At 47.3% G+C, this 20,881-nt stretch overlaps 47 non-coding genes across 47 annotated transcripts; 35 read left to right on the top strand and 12 right to left on the bottom strand.

Moving 5' to 3' along the window:
* The first annotated feature begins 279 nt into the window (after positions 1-279).
* On the top strand, positions 280-351 carry TRNAG-UCC (transfer RNA glycine (anticodon UCC)). Its single transcript has one exon. It is a non-coding gene; the product is annotated as a tRNA-Gly (tRNA).
* Positions 352-687: 336 nt separating this feature from the next.
* On the top strand, positions 688-760 carry TRNAA-AGC (transfer RNA alanine (anticodon AGC)). The gene has a single exon. It is a non-coding gene; the product is annotated as a tRNA-Ala (tRNA).
* Positions 761-1,643: 883 nt separating this feature from the next.
* Positions 1,644-1,715, top strand: TRNAG-UCC (transfer RNA glycine (anticodon UCC)). Its single transcript has one exon. It is a non-coding gene; the product is annotated as a tRNA-Gly (tRNA).
* Positions 1,716-2,052: 337 nt separating this feature from the next.
* Positions 2,053-2,125, top strand: TRNAA-AGC (transfer RNA alanine (anticodon AGC)). Its single transcript has one exon. It is a non-coding gene; the product is annotated as a tRNA-Ala (tRNA).
* A 92-nt stretch (positions 2,126-2,217) lies between these two features.
* On the top strand, positions 2,218-2,304 carry TRNAY-GUA (transfer RNA tyrosine (anticodon GUA)). The gene is given in 2 exon segments: positions 2,218-2,254; positions 2,269-2,304. It is a non-coding gene; the product is annotated as a tRNA-Tyr (tRNA).
* A 231-nt stretch (positions 2,305-2,535) lies between these two features.
* TRNAN-GUU (transfer RNA asparagine (anticodon GUU)) lies at positions 2,536-2,609 on the bottom strand. The gene has a single exon. It is a non-coding gene; the product is annotated as a tRNA-Asn (tRNA).
* A 451-nt stretch (positions 2,610-3,060) lies between these two features.
* On the top strand, positions 3,061-3,132 carry TRNAG-UCC (transfer RNA glycine (anticodon UCC)). The gene has a single exon. It is a non-coding gene; the product is annotated as a tRNA-Gly (tRNA).
* Positions 3,133-3,468: 336 nt separating this feature from the next.
* On the top strand, positions 3,469-3,541 carry TRNAA-AGC (transfer RNA alanine (anticodon AGC)). Its single transcript has one exon. It is a non-coding gene; the product is annotated as a tRNA-Ala (tRNA).
* A 92-nt stretch (positions 3,542-3,633) lies between these two features.
* On the top strand, positions 3,634-3,720 carry TRNAY-GUA (transfer RNA tyrosine (anticodon GUA)). The gene is given in 2 exon segments: positions 3,634-3,670; positions 3,685-3,720. It is a non-coding gene; the product is annotated as a tRNA-Tyr (tRNA).
* Positions 3,721-3,953: 233 nt separating this feature from the next.
* Positions 3,954-4,027, bottom strand: TRNAN-GUU (transfer RNA asparagine (anticodon GUU)). The gene has a single exon. It is a non-coding gene; the product is annotated as a tRNA-Asn (tRNA).
* A 451-nt stretch (positions 4,028-4,478) lies between these two features.
* TRNAG-UCC (transfer RNA glycine (anticodon UCC)) lies at positions 4,479-4,550 on the top strand. The gene has a single exon. It is a non-coding gene; the product is annotated as a tRNA-Gly (tRNA).
* A 332-nt stretch (positions 4,551-4,882) lies between these two features.
* On the top strand, positions 4,883-4,955 carry TRNAA-AGC (transfer RNA alanine (anticodon AGC)). Its single transcript has one exon. It is a non-coding gene; the product is annotated as a tRNA-Ala (tRNA).
* Positions 4,956-5,047: 92 nt separating this feature from the next.
* Positions 5,048-5,134, top strand: TRNAY-GUA (transfer RNA tyrosine (anticodon GUA)). Its single transcript is given in 2 exon segments — positions 5,048-5,084; positions 5,099-5,134. It is a non-coding gene; the product is annotated as a tRNA-Tyr (tRNA).
* A 231-nt stretch (positions 5,135-5,365) lies between these two features.
* Positions 5,366-5,439, bottom strand: TRNAN-GUU (transfer RNA asparagine (anticodon GUU)). The gene has a single exon. It is a non-coding gene; the product is annotated as a tRNA-Asn (tRNA).
* Positions 5,440-5,890: 451 nt separating this feature from the next.
* On the top strand, positions 5,891-5,962 carry TRNAG-UCC (transfer RNA glycine (anticodon UCC)). Its single transcript has one exon. It is a non-coding gene; the product is annotated as a tRNA-Gly (tRNA).
* Positions 5,963-6,294: 332 nt separating this feature from the next.
* On the top strand, positions 6,295-6,367 carry TRNAA-AGC (transfer RNA alanine (anticodon AGC)). The gene has a single exon. It is a non-coding gene; the product is annotated as a tRNA-Ala (tRNA).
* Positions 6,368-6,459: 92 nt separating this feature from the next.
* TRNAY-GUA (transfer RNA tyrosine (anticodon GUA)) lies at positions 6,460-6,546 on the top strand. The gene is given in 2 exon segments: positions 6,460-6,496; positions 6,511-6,546. It is a non-coding gene; the product is annotated as a tRNA-Tyr (tRNA).
* A 231-nt stretch (positions 6,547-6,777) lies between these two features.
* TRNAN-GUU (transfer RNA asparagine (anticodon GUU)) lies at positions 6,778-6,851 on the bottom strand. Its single transcript has one exon. It is a non-coding gene; the product is annotated as a tRNA-Asn (tRNA).
* A 451-nt stretch (positions 6,852-7,302) lies between these two features.
* TRNAG-UCC (transfer RNA glycine (anticodon UCC)) lies at positions 7,303-7,374 on the top strand. Its single transcript has one exon. It is a non-coding gene; the product is annotated as a tRNA-Gly (tRNA).
* Positions 7,375-7,706: 332 nt separating this feature from the next.
* Positions 7,707-7,779, top strand: TRNAA-AGC (transfer RNA alanine (anticodon AGC)). Its single transcript has one exon. It is a non-coding gene; the product is annotated as a tRNA-Ala (tRNA).
* A 92-nt stretch (positions 7,780-7,871) lies between these two features.
* On the top strand, positions 7,872-7,958 carry TRNAY-GUA (transfer RNA tyrosine (anticodon GUA)). The gene is given in 2 exon segments: positions 7,872-7,908; positions 7,923-7,958. It is a non-coding gene; the product is annotated as a tRNA-Tyr (tRNA).
* A 231-nt stretch (positions 7,959-8,189) lies between these two features.
* Positions 8,190-8,263, bottom strand: TRNAN-GUU (transfer RNA asparagine (anticodon GUU)). The gene has a single exon. It is a non-coding gene; the product is annotated as a tRNA-Asn (tRNA).
* Positions 8,264-8,714: 451 nt separating this feature from the next.
* TRNAG-UCC (transfer RNA glycine (anticodon UCC)) lies at positions 8,715-8,786 on the top strand. The gene has a single exon. It is a non-coding gene; the product is annotated as a tRNA-Gly (tRNA).
* A 337-nt stretch (positions 8,787-9,123) lies between these two features.
* Positions 9,124-9,196, top strand: TRNAA-AGC (transfer RNA alanine (anticodon AGC)). Its single transcript has one exon. It is a non-coding gene; the product is annotated as a tRNA-Ala (tRNA).
* A 92-nt stretch (positions 9,197-9,288) lies between these two features.
* On the top strand, positions 9,289-9,375 carry TRNAY-GUA (transfer RNA tyrosine (anticodon GUA)). Its single transcript is given in 2 exon segments — positions 9,289-9,325; positions 9,340-9,375. It is a non-coding gene; the product is annotated as a tRNA-Tyr (tRNA).
* Positions 9,376-9,817: 442 nt separating this feature from the next.
* On the top strand, positions 9,818-9,904 carry TRNAY-GUA (transfer RNA tyrosine (anticodon GUA)). Its single transcript is given in 2 exon segments — positions 9,818-9,854; positions 9,869-9,904. It is a non-coding gene; the product is annotated as a tRNA-Tyr (tRNA).
* Positions 9,905-10,135: 231 nt separating this feature from the next.
* TRNAN-GUU (transfer RNA asparagine (anticodon GUU)) lies at positions 10,136-10,209 on the bottom strand. The gene has a single exon. It is a non-coding gene; the product is annotated as a tRNA-Asn (tRNA).
* A 451-nt stretch (positions 10,210-10,660) lies between these two features.
* Positions 10,661-10,732, top strand: TRNAG-UCC (transfer RNA glycine (anticodon UCC)). Its single transcript has one exon. It is a non-coding gene; the product is annotated as a tRNA-Gly (tRNA).
* Positions 10,733-11,069: 337 nt separating this feature from the next.
* Positions 11,070-11,142, top strand: TRNAA-AGC (transfer RNA alanine (anticodon AGC)). Its single transcript has one exon. It is a non-coding gene; the product is annotated as a tRNA-Ala (tRNA).
* A 92-nt stretch (positions 11,143-11,234) lies between these two features.
* On the top strand, positions 11,235-11,321 carry TRNAY-GUA (transfer RNA tyrosine (anticodon GUA)). The gene is given in 2 exon segments: positions 11,235-11,271; positions 11,286-11,321. It is a non-coding gene; the product is annotated as a tRNA-Tyr (tRNA).
* A 231-nt stretch (positions 11,322-11,552) lies between these two features.
* Positions 11,553-11,626, bottom strand: TRNAN-GUU (transfer RNA asparagine (anticodon GUU)). The gene has a single exon. It is a non-coding gene; the product is annotated as a tRNA-Asn (tRNA).
* Positions 11,627-12,077: 451 nt separating this feature from the next.
* On the top strand, positions 12,078-12,149 carry TRNAG-UCC (transfer RNA glycine (anticodon UCC)). Its single transcript has one exon. It is a non-coding gene; the product is annotated as a tRNA-Gly (tRNA).
* A 336-nt stretch (positions 12,150-12,485) lies between these two features.
* Positions 12,486-12,558, top strand: TRNAA-AGC (transfer RNA alanine (anticodon AGC)). Its single transcript has one exon. It is a non-coding gene; the product is annotated as a tRNA-Ala (tRNA).
* Positions 12,559-13,194: 636 nt separating this feature from the next.
* Positions 13,195-13,281, bottom strand: TRNAY-GUA (transfer RNA tyrosine (anticodon GUA)). Its single transcript is given in 2 exon segments — positions 13,195-13,230; positions 13,245-13,281. It is a non-coding gene; the product is annotated as a tRNA-Tyr (tRNA).
* Positions 13,282-13,484: 203 nt separating this feature from the next.
* Positions 13,485-13,558, top strand: TRNAN-GUU (transfer RNA asparagine (anticodon GUU)). The gene has a single exon. It is a non-coding gene; the product is annotated as a tRNA-Asn (tRNA).
* Positions 13,559-13,723: 165 nt separating this feature from the next.
* TRNAY-GUA (transfer RNA tyrosine (anticodon GUA)) lies at positions 13,724-13,810 on the bottom strand. Its single transcript is given in 2 exon segments — positions 13,724-13,759; positions 13,774-13,810. It is a non-coding gene; the product is annotated as a tRNA-Tyr (tRNA).
* A 797-nt stretch (positions 13,811-14,607) lies between these two features.
* On the top strand, positions 14,608-14,694 carry TRNAY-GUA (transfer RNA tyrosine (anticodon GUA)). Its single transcript is given in 2 exon segments — positions 14,608-14,644; positions 14,659-14,694. It is a non-coding gene; the product is annotated as a tRNA-Tyr (tRNA).
* Positions 14,695-14,925: 231 nt separating this feature from the next.
* TRNAN-GUU (transfer RNA asparagine (anticodon GUU)) lies at positions 14,926-14,999 on the bottom strand. The gene has a single exon. It is a non-coding gene; the product is annotated as a tRNA-Asn (tRNA).
* Positions 15,000-15,450: 451 nt separating this feature from the next.
* TRNAG-UCC (transfer RNA glycine (anticodon UCC)) lies at positions 15,451-15,522 on the top strand. The gene has a single exon. It is a non-coding gene; the product is annotated as a tRNA-Gly (tRNA).
* Positions 15,523-15,644: 122 nt separating this feature from the next.
* On the bottom strand, positions 15,645-15,718 carry TRNAN-GUU (transfer RNA asparagine (anticodon GUU)). The gene has a single exon. It is a non-coding gene; the product is annotated as a tRNA-Asn (tRNA).
* Positions 15,719-16,742: 1,024 nt separating this feature from the next.
* Positions 16,743-16,829, top strand: TRNAY-GUA (transfer RNA tyrosine (anticodon GUA)). The gene is given in 2 exon segments: positions 16,743-16,779; positions 16,794-16,829. It is a non-coding gene; the product is annotated as a tRNA-Tyr (tRNA).
* A 756-nt stretch (positions 16,830-17,585) lies between these two features.
* TRNAG-UCC (transfer RNA glycine (anticodon UCC)) lies at positions 17,586-17,657 on the top strand. The gene has a single exon. It is a non-coding gene; the product is annotated as a tRNA-Gly (tRNA).
* Positions 17,658-18,714: 1,057 nt separating this feature from the next.
* Positions 18,715-18,787, top strand: TRNAA-AGC (transfer RNA alanine (anticodon AGC)). The gene has a single exon. It is a non-coding gene; the product is annotated as a tRNA-Ala (tRNA).
* Positions 18,788-19,197: 410 nt separating this feature from the next.
* On the bottom strand, positions 19,198-19,271 carry TRNAN-GUU (transfer RNA asparagine (anticodon GUU)). Its single transcript has one exon. It is a non-coding gene; the product is annotated as a tRNA-Asn (tRNA).
* A 451-nt stretch (positions 19,272-19,722) lies between these two features.
* TRNAG-UCC (transfer RNA glycine (anticodon UCC)) lies at positions 19,723-19,794 on the top strand. Its single transcript has one exon. It is a non-coding gene; the product is annotated as a tRNA-Gly (tRNA).
* A 337-nt stretch (positions 19,795-20,131) lies between these two features.
* On the top strand, positions 20,132-20,204 carry TRNAA-AGC (transfer RNA alanine (anticodon AGC)). The gene has a single exon. It is a non-coding gene; the product is annotated as a tRNA-Ala (tRNA).
* Positions 20,205-20,296: 92 nt separating this feature from the next.
* On the top strand, positions 20,297-20,383 carry TRNAY-GUA (transfer RNA tyrosine (anticodon GUA)). Its single transcript is given in 2 exon segments — positions 20,297-20,333; positions 20,348-20,383. It is a non-coding gene; the product is annotated as a tRNA-Tyr (tRNA).
* Positions 20,384-20,881: the final 498 nt, after the last annotated feature.

Genomic DNA, 20,881 nt, shown 5'->3' on the forward strand with positions numbered 1-20,881 from the left:
TTACAGACAGAAGCAGAGTGGCGCAGCGGAAGCGTGCTGGGCCCATAACCCAGAGGTCGATGGATTGAAACCATCCTCTGCTAAGCAATCAATTTTACTGTTTCCACCATTGTAATTGAGGCAAGTTCGTTTCTAGGCCAACGCATTGTTCCTCTTCTTTGGAGGTGTTTTAAGGTCTTTGTGAACGAATTTTGCTCTTCATGATAGCAGAAGTAGTCAGTCTAAGCCATGCGAATCACAGACGTCACCGACATCACCGACATCACAGCTGTCAAAGAAGCGTTGGTGGTATAGTGGTAAGCATAGCTGCCTTCCAAGCAGTTGACCCGGGTTCGATTCCCGGCCAACGCATTTCTTTCAAGGTTTTGTCACCTGTCTCCTATGCTTGCTCTTTCATGGTAAAAAATTTTGCAGCTAGAAGCACCCTTTCAGCTCCTTACATTACAATGCTCCTCCCATTACAATGCTCCTCCCAAAAGGGTCCCATGGCTCTAGAGCCTCATCTGCTACATAACAACTTTCTTGTCCTAAGTATTAAGCCACGCGAAGCTCTGTAAACATCCCAGTCTTAGTCTTCTAATGTCAAAAATATTTTGACACTTAAAAAAAAAAAAAAAAAAAAAAAAGTTTCAAACAGTTACAGAGATTGATCAGTGGATTGCGTGGCTAAATGCGTGGGTCAGACATGGGGGATTAGCTCAAATGGTAGAGCGCTCGCTTAGCATGCGAGAGGTAGCGGGATCGATGCCCGCATCCTCCAAAAACTTTTTGACTTTTTCAAACATCTTTTTAGCTAATGCTCATGGCACTCTTTTTTGGGGGGTATGTTTTCATTTGGGATGTTTCAAGCTGCTGAAACACACACACTTCCGCTGACCCCTACTCTTAACACTAGAAACACCCTTTCCAGAGAGGTCTCCCGTCAACATTGGGACTTTAGCTGTGACGTGCAACCAAATCAAAAAGGGCACCTCGTCCCTGGGTGGGCTTGAACCACCAACCTTTCGGTTAACAGCCGAACACGCTAACCGATTGCGCCACAGAGACAACGGTGCTGCATGCTCGTGACTAGGCACAAGCGAAAACCCAAATGCTGGAATCGAACCCGGGTCAACTGCTTGGAAGGCAGCTATGCTTACCACTATACCACCAACGCTTCTTTGACAGCTGTGATGTCGGTGATCTTTTTAGCTAATGCTCATGGCACTCTTAGCCAAGCCAAAGAGTTGCACACACCCAGCTTTGCCAATCCTTCGATAGCTCAGCTGGTAGAGCGGAGGACTGTAGTAGAACAATCGGCAATCGACCGCCTTCCCACTAGCAGCTTGACAGGAACCAGAGGGTAGTTATGCTTCTCATCTCCTTTACAGACAGAAGCAGAGTGGCGCAGCGGAAGCGTGCTGGGCCCATAACCCAGAGGTCGATGGATCGAAACCATCCTCTGCTAAGCAATCAATTTTACTGTTTCCACCATTGTAATTGAGGCAAGTTCGTTTCTAGGCCAACGCATTGTTCCTCTTCTTTGGAGGTGTTTTAAGGTCTTTGTGAACGAATTTTGCTCTTCATGATAGCAGAAGTAGTCAGTCTAAGCCATGCGAATCACAGACGTCACCGACATCACCGACATCACAGCTGTCAAAGAAGCGTTGGTGGTATAGTGGTAAGCATAGCTGCCTTCCAAGCAGTTGACCCGGGTTTGATTCCCGGCCAACGCATTTCTTTCAAGGTTTTGTCACCTGTCTCCTATGCTTGCTCTTTCATGGTAAAAAATTTTGCAGCTAGAAGCACCCTTTCAGCTCCTTACATTACAATGCTCCTCCCATTACAATGCTCCTCCCAAAAGGGTCCCATGGCTCTAGAGCCTCATCTGCTACATAACAACTTTCTTGTCCTAAGTATTAAGCCACGCGAAGCTCTGTAAACATCCCAGTCTTAGTCTTCTAATGTCAAAAATATTTTGACACTTAAAAAAAAAAAAAAAAAAAAAAAAAGTTTCAAACAGTTACAGAGATTGATCAGTGGATTGCGTGGCTAAATGCGTGGGTCAGACATGGGGGATTAGCTCAAATGGTAGAGCGCTCGCTTAGCATGCGAGAGGTAGCGGGATCGATGCCCGCATCCTCCAAAAACTTTTTGACTTTTTCAAACATCTTTTTAGCTAATGCTCATGGCACTCTTAGCCAAGCCAAAGAGTTGCACACACCCAGCTTTGCCAATCCTTCGATAGCTCAGCTGGTAGAGCGGAGGACTGTAGTAGAACAATCGGCAATCCTTAGGTCGCTGGTTCGATTCCGGCTCGAAGGACATTTTTTTGGGGGGTATGTTTTCATTTGGGATGTTTCAAGCTGCTGAAACACACACACTTCCGCTGACCCCTACTCTTAACACTAGAAACACCCTTTCCAGAGAGGTCTCCCGTCAACATTGGGACTTTAAAACAGGCACAGAGACCAAGCTTTCAGTTGAGAGCACATCTAAGGCTCGCCAAAGAACCACCTTTAGCTGTGACGTGCAACCAAATCAAAAACGGGACCTCGTCCCTGGGTGGGCTTGAACCACCAACCTTTCGGTTAACAGCCGAACGCGCTAACCGATTGCGCCACAGAGACAACGGTGCTGCATGCTTGTGACTAGGCACAAGCGAAAACCCAAATGCTGGTCTCCAGGTGGACTTCAGCCCATAACAATCGGCTTTTAAGCTAAACTTGCTGAAACGGCAGAGACCGCCTTCCCGCTAGCAGCTTGACAGGAACCAGAGGGTAGTTATGCTTCTCATCTCCTTTACAGACAGAAGCAGAGTGGCGCAGCGGAAGCGTGCTGGGCCCATAACCCAGAGGTCGATGGATTGAAACCATCCTCTGCTAAGCAATCAATTTTACTGTTTCCACCATTGTAATTGAGGCAAGTTCGTTTCTAGGCCAACGCATTGTTCCTCTTCTTTGGAGGTGTTTTAAGGTCTTTGTGAACGAATTTTGCTCTTCATGATAGCAGAAGTAGTCAGTCTAAGCCATGCGAATCACAGACGTCACCGACATCACCGACATCACAGCTGTCAAAGAAGCGTTGGTGGTATAGTGGTAAGCATAGCTGCCTTCCAAGCAGTTGACCCGGGTTCGATTCCCGGCCAACGCATTTCTTTCAAGGTTTTGTCACCTGTCTCCTATGCTTGCTCTTTCATGGTAAAAAATTTTGCAGCTAGAAGCACCCTTTCAGCTCCTTACATTACAATGCTCCTCCCATTACAATGCTCCTCCCAAAAGGGTCCCATGGCTCTAGAGCCTCATCTGCTACATAACAACTTTCTTGTCCTAAGTATTAAGCCACGCGAAGCTCTGTAAACATCCCAGTCTTAGTCTTCTAATGTCAAAAATATTTTGACACTTAAAAAAAAAAAAAAAAAAAAAAAAGTTTCAAACAGTTACAGAGATTGATCAGTGGATTGCGTGGCTAAATGCGTGGGTCAGACATGGGGGATTAGCTCAAATGGTAGAGCGCTCGCTTAGCATGCGAGAGGTAGCGGGATCGATGCCCGCATCCTCCAAAAACTTTTTGACTTTTTCAAACATCTTTTTAGCTAATGCTCATGGCACTCTTAGCCAAGCCAAAGAGTTGCACACACCCAGCTTTGCCAATCCTTCGATAGCTCAGCTGGTAGAGCGGAGGACTGTAGTAGAACAATCGGCAATCCTTAGGTCGCTGGTTCGATTCCGGCTCGAAGGACATTTTTTTGGGGGGTATGTTTTCATTTGGGATGTTTCAAGCTGCTGAAACACACACACACTTCCGCTGACCCCTACTCTTAACACTAGAAACACCCTTTCCAGAGAGGTCTCCCGTCAACATTGGGACTTTAAAACAGGCACAGAGACCAAGCTTTCAGTTGAGAGCACATCTAAGGCTCGCCAAAGAACCACCTTTAGCTGTGACGTGCAACCAAATCAAAAAGGGGACCTCGTCCCTGGGTGGGCTTGAACCACCAACCTTTCGGTTAACAGCCGAACGCGCTAACCGATTGCGCCACAGAGACAACGGTGCTGCATGCTCGTGACTAGGCACAAGCGAAAACCCAAATGCTGGTCTCCAGGTGGACTTCAGCCCATAACAATCGGCTTTTAAGCTAAACTTGCTGAAACGGCAGAGACCGCCTTCCCGCTAGCAGCTTGACAGGAACCAGAGGGTAGTTATGCTTCTCATCTCCTTTACAGACAGAAGCAGAGTGGCGCAGCGGAAGCGTGCTGGGCCCATAACCCAGAGGTCGATGGATCGAAACCATCCTCTGCTAAGCAATCAATTTTACTGTTTCCACCATTGTAATTGAGGCAAGTTCGTTTCTAGGCCAACGCATTGTTCCTCTTCTTTGGAGGTGTTTTAAGGTCTTTGTGAACGAATTTTGCTCTTCATGATAGCAGAAGTAGTCAGTCTAAGCCATGCGAATCACAGACGTCACCGACATCACCGACATCACAGCTGTCAAAGAAGCGTTGGTGGTATAGTGGTAAGCATAGCTGCCTTCCAAGCAGTTGACCCGGGTTCGATTCCCGGCCAACGCATTTCTTTCAAGGTTTTGTCACCTGTCTCCTATGCTTGCTCTTTCATGGTAAAAAATTTTGCAGCTAGAAGCACCCTTTCAGCTCCTTACATTACAATGCTCCTCCCATTACAATGCTCCTCCCAAAAGGGTCCCATGGCTCTAGAGCCTCATCTGCTACATAACAACTTTCTTGTCCTAAGTATTAAGCCACGCGAAGCTCTGTAAACATCCCAGTCTTAGTCTTCTAATGTCAAAAATATTTTGACACTTAAAAAAAAAAAAAAAAAAAAGTTTCAAACAGTTACAGAGATTGATCAGTGGATTGCGTGGCTAAATGCGTGGGTCAGACATGGGGGATTAGCTCAAATGGTAGAGCGCTCGCTTAGCATGCGAGAGGTAGCGGGATCGATGCCCGCATCCTCCAAAAACTTTTTGACTTTTTCAAACATCTTTTTAGCTAATGCTCATGGCACTCTTAGCCAAGCCAAAGAGTTGCACACACCCAGCTTTGCCAATCCTTCGATAGCTCAGCTGGTAGAGCGGAGGACTGTAGTAGAACAATCGGCAATCCTTAGGTCGCTGGTTCGATTCCGGCTCGAAGGACATTTTTTTGGGGGGTATGTTTTCATTTGGGATGTTTCAAGCTGCTGAAACACACACACTTCCGCTGACCCCTACTCTTAACACTAGAAACACCCTTTCCAGAGAGGTCTCCCGTCAACATTGGGACTTTAAAACAGGCACAGAGACCAAGCTTTCAGTTGAGAGCACATCTAAGGCTCGCCAAAGAACCACCTTTAGCTGTGACGTGCAACCAAATCAAAAAGGGGACCTCGTCCCTGGGTGGGCTTGAACCACCAACCTTTCGGTTAACAGCCGAACGCGCTAACCGATTGCGCCACAGAGACAACGGTGCTGCATGCTCGTGACTAGGCACAAGCGAAAACCCAAATGCTGGTCTCCAGGTGGACTTCAGCCCATAACAATCGGCTTTTAAGCTAAACTTGCTGAAACGGCAGAGACCGCCTTCCCGCTAGCAGCTTGACAGGAACCAGAGGGTAGTTATGCTTCTCATCTCCTTTACAGACAGAAGCAGAGTGGCGCAGCGGAAGCGTGCTGGGCCCATAACCCAGAGGTCGATGGATCGAAACCATCCTCTGCTAAGCAATCAATTTTACTGTTTCCACCATTGTAATTGAGGCAAGTTCGTTTCTAGGCCAACGCATTGTTCCTCTTCTTTGGAGGTGTTTTAAGGTCTTTGTGAACGAATTTTGCTCTTCATGATAGCAGAAGTAGTCAGTCTAAGCCATGCGAATCACAGACGTCACCGACATCACCGACATCACAGCTGTCAAAGAAGCGTTGGTGGTATAGTGGTAAGCATAGCTGCCTTCCAAGCAGTTGACCCGGGTTCGATTCCCGGCCAACGCATTTCTTTCAAGGTTTTGTCACCTGTCTCCTATGCTTGCTCTTTCATGGTAAAAAATTTTGCAGCTAGAAGCACCCTTTCAGCTCCTTACATTACAATGCTCCTCCCATTACAATGCTCCTCCCAAAAGGGTCCCATGGCTCTAGAGCCTCATCTGCTACATAACAACTTTCTTGTCCTAAGTATTAAGCCACGCGAAGCTCTGTAAACATCCCAGTCTTAGTCTTCTAATGTCAAAAATATTTTGACACTTAAAAAAAAAAAAAAAAAAAAGTTTCAAACAGTTACAGAGATTGATCAGTGGATTGCGTGGCTAAATGCGTGGGTCAGACATGGGGGATTAGCTCAAATGGTAGAGCGCTCGCTTAGCATGCGAGAGGTAGCGGGATCGATGCCCGCATCCTCCAAAAACTTTTTGACTTTTTCAAACATCTTTTTAGCTAATGCTCATGGCACTCTTAGCCAAGCCAAAGAGTTGCACACACCCAGCTTTGCCAATCCTTCGATAGCTCAGCTGGTAGAGCGGAGGACTGTAGTAGAACAATCGGCAATCCTTAGGTCGCTGGTTCGATTCCGGCTCGAAGGACATTTTTTTGGGGGGTATGTTTTCATTTGGGATGTTTCAAGCTGCTGAAACACACACACTTCCGCTGACCCCTACTCTTAACACTAGAAACACCCTTTCCAGAGAGGTCTCCCGTCAACATTGGGACTTTAAAACAGGCACAGAGACCAAGCTTTCAGTTGAGAGCACATCTAAGGCTCGCCAAAGAACCACCTTTAGCTGTGACGTGCAACCAAATCAAAAAGGGGACCTCGTCCCTGGGTGGGCTTGAACCACCAACCTTTCGGTTAACAGCCGAACGCGCTAACCGATTGCGCCACAGAGACAACGGTGCTGCATGCTCGTGACTAGGCACAAGCGAAAACCCAAATGCTGGTCTCCAGGTGGACTTCAGCCCATAACAATCGGCTTTTAAGCTAAACTTGCTGAAACGGCAGAGACCGCCTTCCCGCTAGCAGCTTGACAGGAACCAGAGGGTAGTTATGCTTCTCATCTCCTTTACAGACAGAAGCAGAGTGGCGCAGCGGAAGCGTGCTGGGCCCATAACCCAGAGGTCGATGGATCGAAACCATCCTCTGCTAAGCAATCAATTTTACTGTTTCCACCATTGTAATTGAGGCAAGTTCGTTTCTAGGCCAACGCATTGTTCCTCTTCTTTGGAGGTGTTTTAAGGTCTTTGTGAACGAATTTTGCTCTTCATGATAGCAGAAGTAGTCAGTCTAAGCCATGCGAATCACAGACGTCACCGACATCACCGACATCACAGCTGTCAAAGAAGCGTTGGTGGTATAGTGGTAAGCATAGCTGCCTTCCAAGCAGTTGACCCGGGTTCGATTCCCGGCCAACGCATTTCTTTCAAGGTTTTGTCACCTGTCTCCTATGCTTGCTCTTTCATGGTAAAAAATTTTGCAGCTAGAAGCACCCTTTCAGCTCCTTACATTACAATGCTCCTCCCATTACAATGCTCCTCCCAAAAGGGTCCCATGGCTCTAGAGCCTCATCTGCTACATAACAACTTTCTTGTCCTAAGTATTAAGCCACGCGAAGCTCTGTAAACATCCCAGTCTTAGTCTTCTAATGTCAAAAATATTTTGACACTTAAAAAAAAAAAAAAAAAAAAGTTTCAAACAGTTACAGAGATTGATCAGTGGATTGCGTGGCTAAATGCGTGGGTCAGACATGGGGGATTAGCTCAAATGGTAGAGCGCTCGCTTAGCATGCGAGAGGTAGCGGGATCGATGCCCGCATCCTCCAAAAACTTTTTGACTTTTTCAAACATCTTTTTAGCTAATGCTCATGGCACTCTTAGCCAAGCCAAAGAGTTGCACACACCCAGCTTTGCCAATCCTTCGATAGCTCAGCTGGTAGAGCGGAGGACTGTAGTAGAACAATCGGCAATCCTTAGGTCGCTGGTTCGATTCCGGCTCGAAGGACATTTTTTTGGGGGGTATGTTTTCATTTGGGATGTTTCAAGCTGCTGAAACACACACACTTCCGCTGACCCCTACTCTTAACACTAGAAACACCCTTTCCAGAGAGGTCTCCCGTCAACATTGGGACTTTAAAACAGGCACAGAGACCAAGCTTTCAGTTGAGAGCACATCTAAGGCTCGCCAAAGAACCACCTTTAGCTGTGACGTGCAACCAAATCAAAAAGGGGACCTCGTCCCTGGGTGGGCTTGAACCACCAACCTTTCGGTTAACAGCCGAACGCGCTAACCGATTGCGCCACAGAGACAACGGTGCTGCATGCTCGTGACTAGGCACAAGCGAAAACCCAAATGCTGGTCTCCAGGTGGACTTCAGCCCATAACAATCGGCTTTTAAGCTAAACTTGCTGAAACAGCAGAGACCGCCTTCCCACTAGCAGCTTGACAGGAACCAGAGGGTAGTTATGCTTCTCATCTCCTTTACAGACAGAAGCAGAGTGGCGCAGCGGAAGCGTGCTGGGCCCATAACCCAGAGGTCGATGGATCGAAACCATCCTCTGCTAAGCAATCAATTTTACTGTTTCCACCATTGTAATTGAGGCAAGTTCGTTTCTAGGCCAACGCATTGTTCCTCTTCTTTGGAGGTGTTTTAAGGTCTTTGTGAACGAATTTTGCTCTTCATGATAGCAGAAGTAGTCAGTCTAAGCCATGCGAATCACAGATGTCACCGACATCACCGACATCACAGCTGTCACAGAAGCGTTGGTGGTATAGTGGTAAGCATAGCTGCCTTCCAAGCAGTTGACCCGGGTTCGATTCCCGGCCAATGCATTTCTTTCAAGGTTTTGTCACCTGTCTCCTATGCTTGCTCTTTCATGGTAAAAAATTTTGCAGCTAGAAGCACCCTTTCAGCTCCTTACATTACAATGCTCCTCCCATTACAATGCTCCTCCCAAAAGGGTCCCATGGCTCTAGAGCCTCATCTGCTACATAACAACTTTCTTGTCCTAAGTATTAAGCCACGCGAAGCTCTGTAAACATCCCAGTCTTAGTCTTCTAATGTCAAAAATATTTTGACACTTAAAAAAAAAAAAAAAAAAAAAAAAAGTTTCAAACAGTTACAGAGATTGATCAGTGGATTGCGTGGCTAAATGCGTGGGTCAGACATGGGGGATTAGCTCAAATGGTAGAGCGCTCGCTTAGCATGCGAGAGGTAGCGGGATCGATGCCCGCATCCTCCAAAAACTTTTTGACTTTTTCAAACATCTTTTTAGCTAATGCTCATGGCACTCTTAGCCAAGCCAAAGAGTTGCACACACCCAGCTTTGCCAATCCTTCGATAGCTCAGCTGGTAGAGCGGAGGACTGTAGTAGAACAATCGGCAATCCTTAGGTCGCTGGTTCGATTCCGGCTCGAAGGACATTTTTTTGGGGGGTATGTTTTCATTTGGGATGTTTCAAGCTGCTGAAACACACACACTTCCGCTGACCCCTACTCTTAACACTAGAAACACCCTTTCCAGAGAGGTCTCCCGTCAACATTGGGACTTTAGCTGTGACGTGCAACCAAATCAAAAAGGGGACCTCGTCCCTGGGTGGGCTTGAACCACCAACCTTTCGGTTAACAGCCAAACGCGCTAACCGATTGCGCCACAGAGACAACGGTGCTGCATGCTCGTGACTAGGCACAAGCGAAAACCCAAATGCTGGAATCGAACCCGGGTCAACTGCTTGGAAGGCAGCTATGCTTACCACTATACCACCAACGCTTCTTTGACAGCTGTGATGTCGGTGATCTTTTTAGCTAATGCTCATGGCACTCTTAGCCAAGCCAAAGAGTTGCACACACCCAGCTTTGCCAATCCTTCGATAGCTCAGCTGGTAGAGCGGAGGACTGTAGTAGAACAATCGGCAATCCTTAGGTCGCTGGTTCGATTCCGGCTCGAAGGACATTTTTTTGGGGGGTATGTTTTCATTTGGGATGTTTCAAGCTGCTGAAACACACACACTTCCGCTGACCCCTACTCTTAACACTAGAAACACCCTTTCCAGAGAGGTCTCCCGTCAACATTGGGACTTTAAAACAGGCACAGAGACCAAGCTTTCAGTTGAGAGCACATCTAAGGCTCGCCAAAGAACCACCTTTAGCTGTGACGTGCAACCAAATCAAAAAGGGGACCTCGTCCCTGGGTGGGCTTGAACCACCAACCTTTCGGTTAACAGCCGAACGCGCTAACCGATTGCGCCACAGAGACAACAGTGCTGCATGCTCGTGACTAGGCACAAGCGAAAACCCAAATGCTGGTCTCCAGGTGGACTTCAGCCCATAACAATCGGCTTTTAAGCTAAACTTGCTGAAACGGCAGAGACCGCCTTCCCGCTAGCAGCTTGACAGGAACCAGAGGGTAGTTATGCTTCTCATCTCCTTTACAGACAGAAGCAGAGTGGCGCAGCGGAAGCGTGCTGGGCCCATAACCCAGAGGTCGATGGATCGAAACCATCCTCTGCTAAGCAATCAATTTTACTGTTTCCACCATTGTAATTGAGGCAAGTTCGTTTCTAGGCCAACGCATTGTTCCTCTTCTTTGGAGGTGTTTTAAGGTCTTTGTGAACGAATTTTGCTCTTCATGATAGCAGAAGTAGTCAGTCTAAGCCATGCGAATCACAGACGTCACCGACATCACCGACATCACAGCTGTCAAAGAAGCGTTGGTGGTATAGTGGTAAGCATAGCTGCCTTCCAAGCAGTTGACCCGGGTTCGATTCCCGGCCAACGCATTTCTTTCAAGGTTTTGTCACCTGTCTCCTATGCTTGCTCTTTCATGGTAAAAAATTTTGCAGCTAGAAGCACCCTTTCAGCTCCTTACATTACAATGCTCCTCCCATTACAATGCTCCTCCCAAAAGGGTCCCATGGCTCTAGAGCCTCATCTGCTACATAACAACTTTCTTGTCCTAAGTATTAAGCCACGCGAAGCTCTGTAAACATCCCAGTCTTAGTCTTCTAATGTCAAAAATATTTTGACACTTAAAAAAAAAAAAAAAAAAAAAAAAAGTTTCAAACAGTTACAGAGATTGATCAGTGGATTGCGTGGCTAAATGCGTGGGTCAGACATGGGGGATTAGCTCAAATGGTAGAGCGCTCGCTTAGCATGCGAGAGGTAGCGGGATCGATGCCCGCATCCTCCAAAAACTTTTTGACTTTTTCAAACATCTTTTTAGCTAATGCTCATGGCACTCTTAGCCAAGCCAAAGAGTTGCACACACCCAGCTTTGCCAATCCTTCGATAGCTCAGCTGGTAGAGCGGAGGACTGTAGTAGAACAATCGGCAATCCTTAGGTCGCTGGTTCGATTCCGGCTCGAAGGACATTTTTTTGGGGGGTATGTTTTCATTTGGGATGTTTCAAGCTGCTGAAACACACAAACTTCCGCTGACCCCTACTCTTAACACTAGAAACACCCTTTCCAGAGAGGTCTCCCGTCAACATTGGGACTTTAAAACAGGCACAGAGACCAAGCTTTCAGTTGAGAGCACATCTAAGGCTCGCCAAAGAACCACCTTTAGCTGTGACGTGCAACCAAATCAAAAAGGGGACCTCGTCCCTGGGTGGGCTTGAACCACCAACCTTTCGGTTAACAGCCGAACGCGCTAACCGATTGCGCCACAGAGACAACGGTGCTGCATGCTCGTGACTAGGCACAAGCGAAAACCCAAATGCTGGTCTCCAGGTGGACTTCAGCCCATAACAATCGGCTTTTAAGCTAAACTTGCTGAAACGGCAGAGACCGCCTTCCCGCTAGCAGCTTGACAGAAACCAGAGGGTAGTTATGCTTCTCATCTCCTTTACAGACAGAAGCAGAGTGGCGCAGCGGAAGCGTGCTGGGCCCATAACCCAGAGGTCGATGGATCGAAACCATCCTCTGCTAAGCAATCAATTTTACTGTTTCCACCATTGTAATTGAGGCAAGTTCGTTTCTAGGCCAACGCATTGTTCCTCTTCTTTGGAGGTGTTTTAAGGTCTTTGTGAACGAATTTTGCTCTTCATGATAGCAGAAGTAGTCAGTCTAAGCCATGCGAATCACAGACGTCACCGACATCACCGACATCACAGCTGTCAAAGAAGCGTTGGTGGTATAGTGGTAAGCATAGCTGCCTTCCAAGCAGTTGACCCGGGTTCGATTCCCGGCCAACGCATTTCTTTCAAGGTTTTGTCACCTGTCCCCTATGCTTGCTCTTTCATGGTAAAAAATTTTGCAGCTAGAAGCACCCTTTCAGCTCCTTACATTACTATGCTCCTCCCATTACAATGCTCCTCCCAAAAGGGTCCCATGGCTCTAGAGCCTCATCTGCTACATAACAACTTTCTTGTCCTAAGTATTAAGCCACGCGAAGCTCTGTAAACATCCCAGTCTTAGTCTTCTAATGTCAAAAATATTTTGACACTTAAAAAAAAAAAAAAAAAAAAAAAAGTTTCAAACAGTTACAGAGATTGATCAGTGGATTGCGTGGCTAAATGCGTAGGTCAGACATGGGGGATTAGCTCAAATGGTAGAGCGCTCGCTTAGCATGCGAGAGGTAGCGGGATCGATGCCCGCATCCTCCAAAAACTTTTTGACTTTTTCAAACATCTTTTTAGCTAATGCTCATGGCACTCTTAGCCAAGCCAAAGAGTTGCACACACCCAGCTTTGCCAATCCTTCGATAGCTCAGCTGGTAGAGCGGAGGACTGCCTCCATTACAATGGTGGAAACAGTAAAATTGATTGCTTAGCAGAGGATGGTTTCGATCCATCGACCTCTGGGTTATGGGCCCAGCACGCTTCCGCTGCGCCACTCTGCTTCTGTCTGTAAAGGAGATGAGAAGCATAACTACCCTCTGGTTCCTGTCAAGCTGCTAGCGGGAAGGCGGTCTCTGCCGTTTCAGCAAGTTTAGCTTAAAAGCCGATTGTTATGGGCTGAAGTCCACCTGGAGACCAGCATTTGGGTTTTCGCTTGTGCCTAGTCACGAGCATGCAGCACCGTTGTCTCTGTGGCGCAATCAGCTAAAGGTGGTTCTTTGGCGAGCCTTAGATGTGCTCTCAACTGAAAGCTTGGTCTCTGTGCCTGTTTTAAAGTCCCAATGTTGACGGGAGACCTCTCTGGAAAGGGTGTTTCTAGTGTTAAGAGTAGGGGTCAGCGGAAGTGTGTGTGTTTCAGCAGCTTGAAACATCCCAAATGAAAACATACCCCCCAAAAAAATGTCCTTCGAGCCGGAATCGAACCAGCGACCTAAGGATTGCCGATTGTTCTACTACAGTCCTCCGCTCTACCAGCTGAGCTATCGAAGGATTGGCAAAGCTGGGTGTGTGCAACTCTTTGGCTTGGCTAAGAGTGCCATGAGCATTAGCTAAAAAGATCACCGACATCACAGCTGTCAAAGAAGCGTTGGTGGTATAGTGGTAAGCATAGCTGCCTTCCAAGCAGTTGACCCGGGTTCAATTCCAGCATTTGGGTTTTCGCTTGTGCCTAGTCACGAGCATGCAGCACCGTTGTCTCTGTGGCGCAATCGGTTAGCGCGTTCGGCTGTTAACCGAAAGGTTGGTGGTTCAAGCCCACCCAGGGACGAGGTCCCCTTTTTGATTTGGTTGCACGTCACAGCTAAAGTCCCAATGTTGACGGGAGACCTCTCTGGAAAGGGTGTTTCTAGTGTTAAGAGTAGGGGTCAGCGGAAGTGTGTGTGTTTCAGCAGCTTGAAACATCCCAAATGAAAACATACCCCCCAAAAAAATGTCCTTCGAGCCGGAATCGAACCAGCGACCTAAGGATTGCCGATTGTTCTACTACAGTCCTCCGCTCTACCAGCTGAGCTATCGAAGGATTGGCAAAGCTGGGTGTGTTTTAAGGTCTTTGTGAACGAATTTTGCTCTTCATGATAGCAGAAGTAGTCAGTCTAAGCCATGCGAATCACAGACGTCACCGACATCACCAACATCACAGCTGTCACAGAAGCGTTGGTGGTATAGTGGTAAGCATAGCTGCCTTCCTAGCAGTTGACCCGGGTTCGATTCCCGGCCAACGCATTTCTTTCAAGGTTTTGTCACCTGTCTCCTATGCTTGCTCTTTCATGGTAAAAAATTTTGCAGCTAGAAGCACCCTTTCAGCTCCTTACATTACAATGCTCCTCCCATTACAATGCTCCTCCCAAAAGGGTCCCATGGCTCTAGAGCCTCATCTGCTACATAACAACTTTCTTGTCCTAAGTATTAAGCCACGCGAAGCTCTGTAAACATCCCAGTCTTAGTGTTCTAATGTCAAAAATATTTTGACACTTAAAAAAAAAAAAAAAAAAAGGTTCAAACAGTTACAGAGATTGATCAGTGGATTGCGTGGCTAAATGCGTGGGTCAGACATGGGGGATTAGCTCAAATGGTAGAGCGCTCGCTTAGCATGCGAGAGGTAGCGGTATCGATGCCCGCATCCTCCAAAAACTTTTTGACTTTTTCAAACATCTTTTTAGCTAATGCTCATGGCACTCTTAGCCAAGCATGCGAGAGGTAGCGGGATCGATGCCCGCATCCTCCAAAAACTTTTTGACTTTTTCAAACATCTTTTTAGCTAATGCTCATGGCACTCTTAGCCAAGCCAAAGAGTTGCACACACCCAGCTTTGCCAATCCTTCGATAGCTCAGCTGGTAGAGCGGAGGACTGTAGTAGAACAATCGGCAATCCTTAGGTCGCTGGTTCGATTCCGGCTCGAAGGACATTTTTTTGGGGGGTATGTTTTCATTTGGGATGTTTCAAGCTGCTGAAACACACACACTTCCGCTGACCCCTACTCTTAACACTAGAAACACCCTTTCCAGAGAGGTCTCCCGTCAACATTGGGACTTTAAAACAGGCACAGAGACCAAGCTTTCAGTTGAGAGCACATCTAAGGCTCGCCAAAGAACCACCTTTAGCTGTGACGTGCAACCAAATCAAAAAGGGGACCTCGTCCCTGGGTGGGCTTGAACCACCAACCTTTCGGTTAACAGCCGAACGCGCTAACCGATTGCGCCACAGAGACAACGGTGCTGCATGCTCGTGACTAGGCACAAGCGAAAACCCAAATGCTGGTCTCCAGGTGGACTTCAGCCCATAACAATCGGCTTTTAAGCTAAACTTGCTGAAACGGCAGAGACCGCCTTCCCACTAGCAGCTTGACAGGAACCAGAGGGTAGTTATGCTTCTCATCTCCTTTACAGACAGAAGCAGAGTGGCGCAGCGGAAGCGTGCTGGGCCCATAACCCAGAGGTCGATGGATCGAAACCATCCTCTGCTAAGCAATCAATTTTACTGTTTCCACCATTGTAATTGAGGTAAGTTCGTTTCTAGGCCAACGCATTGTTCCTCTTCTTTGGAGGTGTTTTAAGGTCTTTGTGAACGAATTTTGCTCTTCATGATAGCAGAAGTAGTCAGTCTAAGCCATGCGAATCACAGACGTCACCGACATCACCGACATCACAGCTGTCAAAGAAGCGTTGGTGGTATAGTGGTAAGCATAGCTGCCTTCCAAGCAGTTGACCCGGGTTTGATTCCCGGCCAACGCATTTCTTTCAAGGTTTTGTCACCTGTCTCCTATGCTTGCTCTTTCATGGTAAAAAATTTTGCAGCTAGAAGCACCCTTTCAGCTCCTTACATTACAATGCTCCTCCCATCAAAAAGGGGACCTCGTCCCTGGGTGGGCTTGAACCACCAACCTTTCGGTTAACAGCCGAACGCGCTAACCGATTGCGCCACAGAGACAACGGTGCTGCATGCTCGTGACTAGGCACAAGCGAAAACCCAAATGCTGGTCTCCAGGTGGACTTCAGCCCATAACAATCGGCTTTTAAGCTAAACTTGCTGAAACGGCAGAGACCGCCTTCCCGCTAGCAGCTTGACAGAAACCAGAGGGTAGTTATGCTTCTCATCTCCTTTACAGACAGAAGCAGAGTGGCGCAGCGGAAGCGTGCTGGGCCCATAACCCAGAGGTCGATGGATCGAAACCATCCTCTGCTAAGCAATCAATTTTACTGTTTCCACCATTGTAATTGAGGCAAGTTCGTTTCTAGGCCAACGCATTGTTCCTCTTCTTTGGAGGTGTTTTAAGGTCTTTGTGAACGAATTTTGCTCTTCATGATAGCAGAAGTAGTCAGTCTAAGCCATGCGAATCACAGACGTCACCGACATCACCGACATCACAGCTGTCACAGAAGCGTTGGTGGTATAGTGGTAAGCATAGCTGCCGTCCAAGCAGTTGACCCGGGTTCGATTCCCGGCCAACGCATTTCTTTCAAGGTTTTGTCACCTGTCTCCTATGCTTGCTCTTTCATGGTAAAAAATTTTGCAGCTTGAAGCACCCTTTCAGCTCCTTACATTACAATGCTCCTCCCATTACAATGCTCCTCCCAAAAGGGTCCCATGGCTCTAGAGCCTCATCTGCTACATAACAACTTTCTTGTCCTAAGTATTAAGCCACGCGAAGCTCTGTAAACATCCCAGTCTTAGTCTTCTAATGTCAAAAATATTTTGACACTTAAAAAAAAAAAAAAAAAAAAAAAAGTTTCAAACAGTTACAGAGATTGATCAGTGGATTGCGTGGCTAAATGCGTGGGTCAGACATGGGGGATTAGCTCAAATGGTAGAGCGCTCGCTTAGTATGCGAGAGGTAGCGGGATCGATGCCCGCATCCTCCAAAAACTTTTTGACTTTTTCAAACATCTTTTTAGCTAATGCTCATGGCACTCTTAGCCAAGCCAAAGAGTTGCACACACCCAGCTTTGCCAATCCTTCGATAGCTCAGCTGGTAGAGCGGAGGACTGTAGTAGAACAATCGGCAATCCTTAGGTCGCTGGTTCGATTCCGGCTCGAAGGACATTTTTTTGGGGGGTATGTTTTCATTTGGGATGTTTCAAGCTGCTGAAACACACACACTTCCGCTGACCCCTACTCTTAACACTAGAAACACCCTTTCCAGAGAGGTCTCCCGTCAACATTGGGACTTTAAAACAGGCACAGAGACCAAGCTTTCAGTTGAGAGCACATCTAAGGCTCGCCAAAGAACCACCTTTAGCTGTGACGTGCAACCAAATCAAAAAGGGGACCTCGTCCCTGGGTGGGCTTGAACCACCAACCTTTCGGTTAACAGCCGAACGCACTAACCGATTGCGCCACAGAGACAACGGTGCTGCATGCTCGTGACTAGGCACAAGCGAAAACCCAAATGCTGGTCTCCAGGTGGACTTCAGCCCATAACAATCGGCTTTTAAGCTAAACTTGCTGAAACGGCAGAGACCGCCTTCCCGCTAGCAGCTTGACAGGAACCAGAGGGTAGTTATGCTTCTCATCTCCTTTACAGACAGAAGCAGAGTGGCGCAGCGGAAGCGTGCTGGGCCCATAACCCAGAGGTCGATGGATCGAAACCATCCTCTGCTAAGCAATCAATTTTACTGTTTCCACCATTGTAATTGAGGCAAGTTCGTTTCTAGGCCAACGCATTGTTCCTCTTCTTTGGAGGTGTTTTAAGGTCTTTGTGAACGAATTTTGCTCTTCATGATAGCAGAAGTAGTCAGTCTAAGCCATGCGAATCACAGACGTCACCGACATCACCGACATCACAGCTGTCAAAGAAGCGTTGGTGGTATAGTGGTAAGCATAGCTGCCTTCCAAGCAGTTGACCCGGGTTTGATTCCCGGCCAACGCATTTCTTTCAAGGTTTTGTCACCTGTCTCCTATGCTTGCTCTTTCATGGTAAAAAATTTTGCAGCTAGAAGCACCCTTTCAGCTCCTTACATTACAATGCTCCTCCCATCAAAAAGGGGACCTCGTCCCTGGGTGGGCTTGAACCACCAACCTTTCGGTTAACAGCCGAATGCGCTAACCGATTGCGCCACAGAGACAACGGTGCTGCATGCTCGTGACTAGGCACAAGCGAAAACCCAAATGCTGGTCTCCAGGTGGACTTCAGCCCATAACAATCGGCTTTTAAGCTAAACTTGCTGAAACGGCAGAGACCGCCTTCCCGCTAGCAGCTTGACAGAAACCAGAGGGTAGTTATGCTTCTCATCTCCTTTACGGACAGAAGCAGAGTGGCGCAGCGGAAGCGTGCTGGGCCCATAACCCAGAGGTCGATGGATCGAAACCATCCTCTGCTAAGCAATCAATTTTACTGTTTCCACCATTGTAATTGAGGCAAGTTCGTTTCTAGGCCAACGCATTGTTCCTCTTCTTTGGAGGTGTTTTAAGGTCTTTGTGAACGAATTTTGCTCTTCATGATAGCAGAAGTAGTCAGTCTAAGCCATGCGAATCACAGACGTCACCGACATCACCGACATCACAGCTGTCACAGAAGCGTTGGTGGTATAGTGGTAAGCATAGCTGCCGTCCAAGCAGTTGACCCGGGTTCGATTCCCGGCCAACGCATTTCTTTCAAGGTTTTGTCACCTGTCTCCTATGCTTGCTCTTTCATGGTAAAAAATTTTGCAGCTTGAAGCACCCTTTCAGCTCCTTACATTACAATGCTCCTCCCATTACAATGCTCCTCCCAAAAGGGTCCCATGGCTCTAGAGCCTCATCTGCTACATAACAACTTTCTTGTCCTAAGTATTAAGCCACGCGAAGCTCTGTAAACATCCCAGTCTTAGTCTTCTAATGTCAAAAATATTTTGACACTTAAAAAAAAAAAAAAAAAAAAAAAAAAGTTTCAAACAGTTACAGAGATTGATCAGTGGATTGCGTGGCTAAATGCGTGGGTCAGACATGGGGGATTAGCTCAAATGGTAGAGCGCTCGCTTAGCATGCGAGAGGTAGCGGGATCGATGCCCGCATCCTCCAAAAACTTTTTGACTTTTTCAAACATCTTTTTAGCTAATGCTCATGGCACTCTTAGCCAAGCCAAAGAGTTGCACACACCCAGCTTTGCCAATCCTTCGATAGCTCAGCTGGTAAAGCGGAGGACTGTAGTAGAACAATCGGCAATCCTTAGGTCGCTGGTTCGATTCTGGCTCGAAGGACATTTTTTTGGGGGGTATGTTTTCATTTGGGATGTTTCAAGCTGCTGAAACACACACACTTCCGCTGACCCCTACTCTTAACACTAGAAACACCCTTTCCAGAGAGGTCTCCCGTCAACATTGGGACTTTAAAACAGGCACAGAGACCAAGCTTTCAGTTGAGAGCACATCTAAGGCTCGCCAAAGAACCACCTTTAGCTGTGACGTGCAACCAAATCAAAAAGGGGACCTCGTCCCTGGGTGGGCTTGAACCACCAACCTTTCGGTTAACAGCCGAACGCGCTAACCGATTGCGCCACAGAGACAACGGTGCTGCATGCTCGTGACTAGGCACAAGCGAAAACCCAAATGCTGGTCTCCAGGTGGACTTCAGCCCATAACAATCGGCTTTTAAGCTAAACTTGCTGAAACGGCAGAGACCGCCTTCCCGCTAGCAGCTTGACAGAAACCAGAGGGTAGTTATGCTTCTCATCTCCTTTACAGACAGAAGCAGAGTGGCGCAGCGGAAGCGTGCTGGGCCCATAACCCAGAGGTCGATGGATCGAAACCATCCTCTGCTAAGCAATCAATTTTACTGTTTCCACCATTGTAATTGAGGCAAGTTCGTTTCTAGGCCAACGCATTGTTCCTCTTCTTTGGAGGTGTTTTAAGGTCTTTGTGAACGAATTTTGCTCTTCATGATAGCAGAAGTAGTCAGTCTAAGCCATGCGAATCACAGACGTCACCGACATCACCGACATCACAGCTGTCACAGAAGCGTTGGTGGTATAGTGGTAAGCATAGCTGCCTTCCAAGCAGTTGACCCGGGTTTGATTCCCGGCCAACGCATTTCTTTCAAGGTTTTGTCACCTGTCTCCTATGCTTGCTCTTTCATGGTAAAAAATTTTGCAGCTAGAAGCACCCTTTCAGCTCCTTACATTACAATGCTCCTCCCATTACAATGCTCCTCCCAAAAGGGTCCCATGGCTCTAGAGCCTCATCTGCTACATAACAACTTTCTTGTCCTAAGTATTAAGCCACGCGAAGCTCTGTAAACATCCCAGTCTTAGTGTTCTAATGTCAAAAATATTTTGACACTTAAAAAAAAAAAAAAAAAAAAAAAAAGTTTCAAACAGTTACAGAGATTGATCAGTGGATTGCGTGGCTAAATGCGTGGGTCAGACATGGGGGATTAGCTCAAATGGTAGAGCGCTCGCTTAGCATGCGAGAGGTAGCGGGATCGATGCCCGCATCCTCCAAAAACTTTTTGACTTTTTCAAACATCTTTTTAGCTAATGCTCATGGCACTCTTAGCCAAGCCAAAGAGTTGCACACACCCAGCTTTGCCAATCCTTCGATAGCTCAGCTGGTAGAGTGGAGGACTGTAGTAGAACAATCGGCAATCCTTAGGTCGCTGGTTCGATTCCGGCTCGAAGGACATTTTTTTGGGGGGTATGTTTTCATTTGGGATGTTTCAAGCTGCTGAAACACACACACTTCCGCTGACCCCTACTCTTAACACTAGAAACACCCTTTCCAGAGAGGTCTCCCGTCAACATTGGGACTTTAAAACAGGCACAGAGACCAAGCTTTCAGTTGAGAGCACATCTAAGGCTCGCCAAAGAACCACCTTTAGCTGTGACGTGCAACCAAATCAAAAAGGGGACCTCGTCCCTGGGTGGGCTTGAACCACCAACCTTTTGGTTAACAGCCGAACGCGCTAACCGATTGCGCCACAGAGACAACGGTGCTGCATGCTCGTGACTAGGCACAAGCGAAAACCCAAATGCTGGTCTCCAGGTGGACTTCAGCCCATAACAATCGGCTTTTAAGCTAAACTTGCTGAAACGGCAGAGACCGCCTTCCCACTAGCAGCTTGACAGGAACCAGAGGGTAGTTATGCTTCTCATCTCCTTTACAGACAGAAGCAGAGTGG

The sequence above is a fragment of the Hyla sarda genome, chromosome 3 (genome assembly GCF_029499605.1).
Source record: "Hyla sarda isolate aHylSar1 chromosome 3, aHylSar1.hap1, whole genome shotgun sequence".
Taxonomy (NCBI): domain Eukaryota; kingdom Metazoa; phylum Chordata; class Amphibia; order Anura; family Hylidae; genus Hyla; species Hyla sarda.